The sequence below is a fragment of the Microtus oregoni genome, unplaced genomic scaffold (assembly GCF_018167655.1).
Source record: "Microtus oregoni isolate MIOR12 unplaced genomic scaffold, Mior012 000020F_ref0000438, whole genome shotgun sequence".
Classification (NCBI taxonomy): Eukaryota; Metazoa; Chordata; class Mammalia; order Rodentia; family Cricetidae; genus Microtus; species Microtus oregoni.
In genome coordinates this window covers 2,171,552-2,177,551 of record NW_024543079.1, presented here as the reverse complement: position 1 = coordinate 2,177,551, position 6,000 = coordinate 2,171,552, and positions in this window count along the sequence as shown.

The following is a 6,000-nucleotide window of genomic DNA, read 5'->3' as shown; positions in this document are numbered from 1 at the left end:
GCCCTCAGCAGACTGCGCCTCCCGCCCCCACCCCAGCATTGCCCAACACATCCAGGCCCTGATGCCAAAAAACCCTGGAACGGGGCCGCCTCCCTTCTTCAGCATGTTGGGTGAGAAGGGGGAAGGGAGGTGAGGATGTAGGCAGTCCATGGAGGGGAGGAGGTAGCCTATTCCAAGCCCAGCTGCTCCCTGAATACCAGCTTCTCCTTTAGTCTCTAATTCCATGGGTTGGGACTTTAAGACCCAGCTACAGTTAGGGTCTTTCCAACGCTGTTCAGAACCTAGGGGGAGGTTTGACCGTTTTTATTGGTTGCTTGACAAGTGCTACACACCATTGTTCTTAAGGCCCCTCTTTTCCTTGTCTCCCATATCTTTACCATCTTCCCAAGGTGCTCCCACCCCGGTACCATATGGAGCAGGACACCTGGCTGTGGGAGTGGGACCTAGCCCTTTTTCTTGAACAGCCACCACCCAATGGAGTAAAAGACTACCATGGGTTTAGTTACTGACTAGGGTCCAGGTGGACAGAGCCTCAACTGTTTCTTTGGTTTACATATGTTTTCTTGACATGTGCACTGTATATGTGTGTGTGATACCCATGGAGGCCAGAAGAGGGCATCAGATCCCCTGGAACTGGATTTAAACATAGCTGTGAGCCACCATGGTGGGGTGCGGAATGGAACCCAGGTTCTTGGCAAGAGTAGCCAGTGTTCTTGACCGCAGAACCAGCTCTCTGGTTGCAGCAGAATTCACTGTAACAACGAGGAGACGTCTGGAAGCAATGGACCAGAGGAACTAGGCACGGGGCTGCATGTGGGTCCTTTGGACATCTCTCTTACATAACGAGCTGTGCGTGCTCTTGTTCTCTTCCATCTTTCCACTTAGCTCTAGTCTGCACACTTCAAACTCGTGCCCAGTATTTTACATTCTCAGCAGTAGAATAGACAGAAGGTAAAGAGAAGATCCTGAGCCAGGCGCTGATAGCACACGCCTTTAATCCCAGCACTCGGGAGGCAAAGGCAGACGGATCTCTGTGAGTTTGAGGCCAGCCTGGTCTACAGCCTGAGTTCCAGGACAGCTAGGTCAGGTCAGGGCTGCACAGTGAGACCCTGAATCAAAAACAAACAAACAAAAGATCACGTGTTCCCCACACCACGCCCACCCACCTTTAAGGTCAGTTTTTTAAAAAAAAAAAATATTTATTATGTATACAATATTCTGTGTATATGTCTACAGGCCAGAAGGGGGCACCAGACCTCATTACAGATGGTTGTGAGCCACCATGTGGTTGCTGGGAATTGAACTCAGGACCTTTGGAAGAGCAGGCAATGCTCTTAACTACTGTACCATCTCTCCAGCCCTTTAAGGTCAGTTTTTTAAAAGTGGGTCACACACGAAGTCCACTCATAGCCTTTGTACCAAAGTAGCATATTTAACTTCAAAGGATGCTGAGAATTTAGTCCTAGCTGGATGGGATAATGTCTAGTTTTAAACCCATTTGTATGAAAAAAGAGAATTGATATTGGACCCAATTAGAATCTGACCCAATGGCTCAGTGCTACCAACACAATTCTCAGGAGCTGTCAGGGTAACAGATGGGACACACAAAGTAGAAAAGGAGCCCTGCAATAAATTGTCCACAGTTTTATCTGCAGGGCCACAAGCCCCTTCTAGGTGTTAAGTGTTTCCTGCCACCCTCCTGCTGGCCTCGCATTCCCAAGGTCAGCTGCTGCTCAATGGCAGCCAGCCTCTGTCCCCTGAAAAGGCTACTCTGAGCAAACACCCCCCCACATTCCCACCCCCCACTTCCTCTCGCCCCTGATGTTGCCCACTAAGAGTCTGGCTTTCTGGTCTACCCCAGGCCATGAGCAGCAGGGACAGCCAAAGCCCTTGGCTCAAAGTTCCACCCTTCGGCACTTCCCCACAGTCAGGGAGAGGCCATCTGGATAGCTGAAAACACCTTTCCCGGGTCCGGGTTCCTTCTCATCCCAAATGGGAGTCTTCTCTGTGGCCTCTCCCCATTGCTAAGGAACCTCACCTTCTACTCAGTGGGAATCCCAGACAGGGGCCATTTCCATCTTCAGATGCAGAATGTGAGTCTGGCCATGGTGATACCCACCTGTGAGCCCAGCACCAAAGAGACTAAAACAGAAAGGTTCTACAAGAGTTCAAGGTCAGCCTGAGCTAAGGGGGAGACCCTGTCTCTCTGAGCAGATGACTCAGCGTGAGAGCTCGGAGGACGAGGGAGAGATCCAGGCTGAGTAACCCCAATGCAGAGTCAGGCCAATTCCTGGGCCAGCCAGCCCTGACATCTTGGTGAGTTCCAGGTCAGTGAGAAGCCCTGACTCAAAAGCAAGACTGACAGCATCTGAGGAAGGACACCTAAAGCTTCCTCTCGCCACTATGCAACCGAAGACAAATCACAGGCCTCAATTTCCTCCCAGCAGGTCACTGCGGAGAGCCCAAGAGGTGCTCACTTAGCACCAGAGCCGGCCGGAGGTTCATACCCAGTGCATATAGACATCCGTTTAACAACCCCTATTACTGGCTCAGTGGGCAAAGGCTTGCTGCCAAGCTTGACCCAAGTTCAATTCCCAGAACCCACCCACAAGGCAGAAGGAGAGAAGTGACTCCTGCAGTCGCCCTGTTTTAGGACAGGCCGCCATTGGTCTCTCCCAGAACAGGGCAAGACTATACATCATCTTCAGAGAGACTGCTCTGACTCTGTTCTAGTTTGGATTTAAATAAAATGTCCCCTAGAGCCTTTTGTGTTGGGACACTTGGTGCCTGGCTGGTGGCATTATTTGGGTGTTGTGGGACCTTTGGGAGGTCTGGCTGGTGAACATCAGGTCTCTTGGGGTGAGCACTGTGGGTTATAGCCTGACCCTGTTTCGGGTCCTGCCAGGATGTGAGAAGCTGCATCCCCAAACTCCCACTGCCAGGATGAAACGGCTCCAGGACGCCTCTCCCACTGTTTGGGCAGTATTGTTTTCTCCCTTGGAGTCACGTGCACCAAATAAATAAATAAAATATAAATAAGAATTGAAAACAAGTAAACCAACAACAACAAAACTCCCCTTGTCCCTTCAATTGCTTCTGCCGGGTCACTAAGACGTGCCTTTCAAGAGCCGGATCCTTTACATCACCCCTCGAAGACCAGCTATTTAAAGAGGGCTGGGGATGTAGCTCAGCGGTACAGCTCTTGTCTAATATACACAAAGCCCTGGGTTCAATTCTCCAACACTGCAAAGACAAATAAGAAGTAAAAAGTGATTTACAATTTCAAGATTAATTAAAGTACAACCACCAAGGCTGGGCTGGGGGCGGGGCCGAGCGGTCGTGCAGTTCTGGCATCCACCAAGCCAGCCCTACTTGCTCGCAGCGGCAGAAAGAAGCCCCAGAGGTGTAAGTTACAGCATGCATTAGGAAGCTTCTAGAGCTAGCTGGTCACCTGCACTGTTGACACCACTAGAACCGAATGTACGAAGACCTTACTGCATATCTGAGAGAGCAGAGCACTTGATTCTCGGTTCATTTAACTAATGCCTCCCCGCCTTAGTAAGACAGAAAATTGAAGGTCAGAGAGATGAGGAAGTAGTTTCCCCGAGGCCTCCAGGTTCCAGGATCCGTACTCACTCAGAACAGCAGCGCAACAACTGCCCCATCCCATCAGGGAGGATGGAGAAGTGCCCTGGCCTCTAGCAACCCTCCCAGACTCCACCTTTGCTGAAAGCAGGAGGCCAAACCTCATTTCCATCTCTGGGTTCCACTTCCCTCCTCCAGCCACGCCCCCATGCCTCTCTGCAGCCTTTCTCAGCACACACGTGACTCCCCCTCTCCCCGTTCCCCTAAATGCCTCCTCCTCCGTCTTTTCTTACGAGACGGCCAGCTTGGGATTATATTTGTGTGTTTATTTATAATGGCTTGGACTCAAGTCTGAAATGTTTTCCGGGGGCGGAGAGGTGGGAGAGTCTCTTTAAGGCTTTGAAGAACCCAGTGAGGATGTGAGCGGGGCGGAGCTTCGGGTGGGGCCGCCTCTCTTCCTGAAAGGTTGCAGAACTCAAATGAACAGAACTTCAGCACCGGACGTTCAAGTCCTGTGCAACTGTGGGCAAGCTGTCTAACCTCTCTGTGCTGCAGTTCAAATAAGATTCAAATAGTATAGACTTTCACTTTTTTTGGGGGGGGCGGGGGGACAGGGTCTCATGTAGCTCAGACTGGACTTGAACCCTCTATATGGCCAAGGATGACCTTGTGCCTCTGGACCTTCCACCTCCACCCACTAGTGCTAGGGTTACAGGCGTGTGCCACCACGCCTAGTCTTTCAAGTAGTAGATGTCACCATGATTGGCATTCTCAGGGCCACTTGTGCTATTTTTAGAGCTCATGGGAATTTCTGGGGAGATTGTACAACATCCTGCAGGAGGGCACGGACTCTGAGGTTAGAGGTCCACACTCAAAGCCTGCTTTAGCCTTGCTAGCTGCATGGCCTTGGTTAAGTCATTGACCCCTGTGAGCCTGGGTTCTTTCATCTGCCAAGTTCTCCTCTGGACAGAGATTGACTTAGAGATGACACATGTCCCTCCCTCCATGCGACTGAGGAGACGACATGCCAGGATGTGTGCTGTGAGAGAAGGCTGCTGGGCCATCTCAGGCCATCAGGAGAGCCGACCCAGGACCAAAGCCAGCACAGGGCAAGCAGAGAATCAGAATGACGTTGTCTGAGCCCCTAGATCACACTGTGCCTGAAGCAAGAGGCTTTTAGACTTCCCATTTTCGTGAGCCAAAAGCTTCCCATTTTGCAAAAGCTGCTTTCAGTTGGGTTTTCTCATAGGAAATTATCTAGGCCAACGCTAAGAGGTTAAGAAACTTGGTCCAGGCACACGGGCTGTGAGAGGCACGCTGGGCTCGGAAACTCTGACGTGACAGCCACACGCTTTCTGATCCAGGCCAACTGTTGGCGCTGGGATGTGCATTGATTGTTCCTCTTTACTCCCTCTGAGCAGCAACTGTCTACACCTGAGAAAATCAAGCAGGGGACTTTGGAGCTTAACTGAGGCCCAGACTGGAGCCTGTGCCTTCCGCTGCCAGTGCTCTGAACTCCCCAACTGGTACTTCGTCTCAGAACCTGGGGAAGATGGAGCAACCCAGGTGCCCACTCGGCTAGGAAATCCAGTCTTAAGGCTCAAAGAGGGGGGACCACACCCTTCCTGCCTGTGAGCTCCCAGCACTCAGTACTTGTGCTGGACCATCGAAGGGACTCAGTCTGTCAGAGGCAAAGAAGCCTTTGTCATCCTGATATCTAGAACCTTCCAAGGACGGGTGGAGGTTTGGGGAGAATGACTTGCAGACTTCCAGCTCAAGGAAGATGGTGTTAGGCAACACAACTCAGCTCTACGTAGTCACAGAATTTACAGTTAGTGGCCAAGGGATGATGATAAAACCACATCAAGTCATAGCACGTAGTGGGGGGTGGGGGTGGGGCTGTCAGGGGAGCAGTAGGGACCTCCCAGATGGAGCAATATTAAAATCTTAGCTTCACTGTTACTTTGGATCCTACGCTCTAAGCTACTGATAGGCCAATGCCACTACTGTCCAGGCCACTTGCTGGCCTCACTCTGTCAGGGGTCAGCAATAGCCCCATGTTTCAAAATCAGCTCTCCTCCTCAACCACACATCCTGGGATGGTTAAAAAGTTGACTGGTCACTGACTTGAAGTGTTGATTTCTTCCCTTAGAAAAGAAAGAGAGCCGGGCAGTGGGTGGCGCACGCCTTTAATCCCAGCACTTGGGAGGCAGAGGCAGGTGGATCTCTGTGAGTTCGAGACCAACCTGGTCTATAAGAGCTAGTTCCAGGACAGGCTCCAAAGCCACAGAGAAACCCTGTCTCGAAAAACCAAAAAAAAAAGAAAAGAAAAGAAAGAGAAAGTCGTGAACCTGAGTGAGAACATTGGAGCACTTCCCAGGCCTGCCTGACTAGAAAGGCTTTAGCCATGGTGAC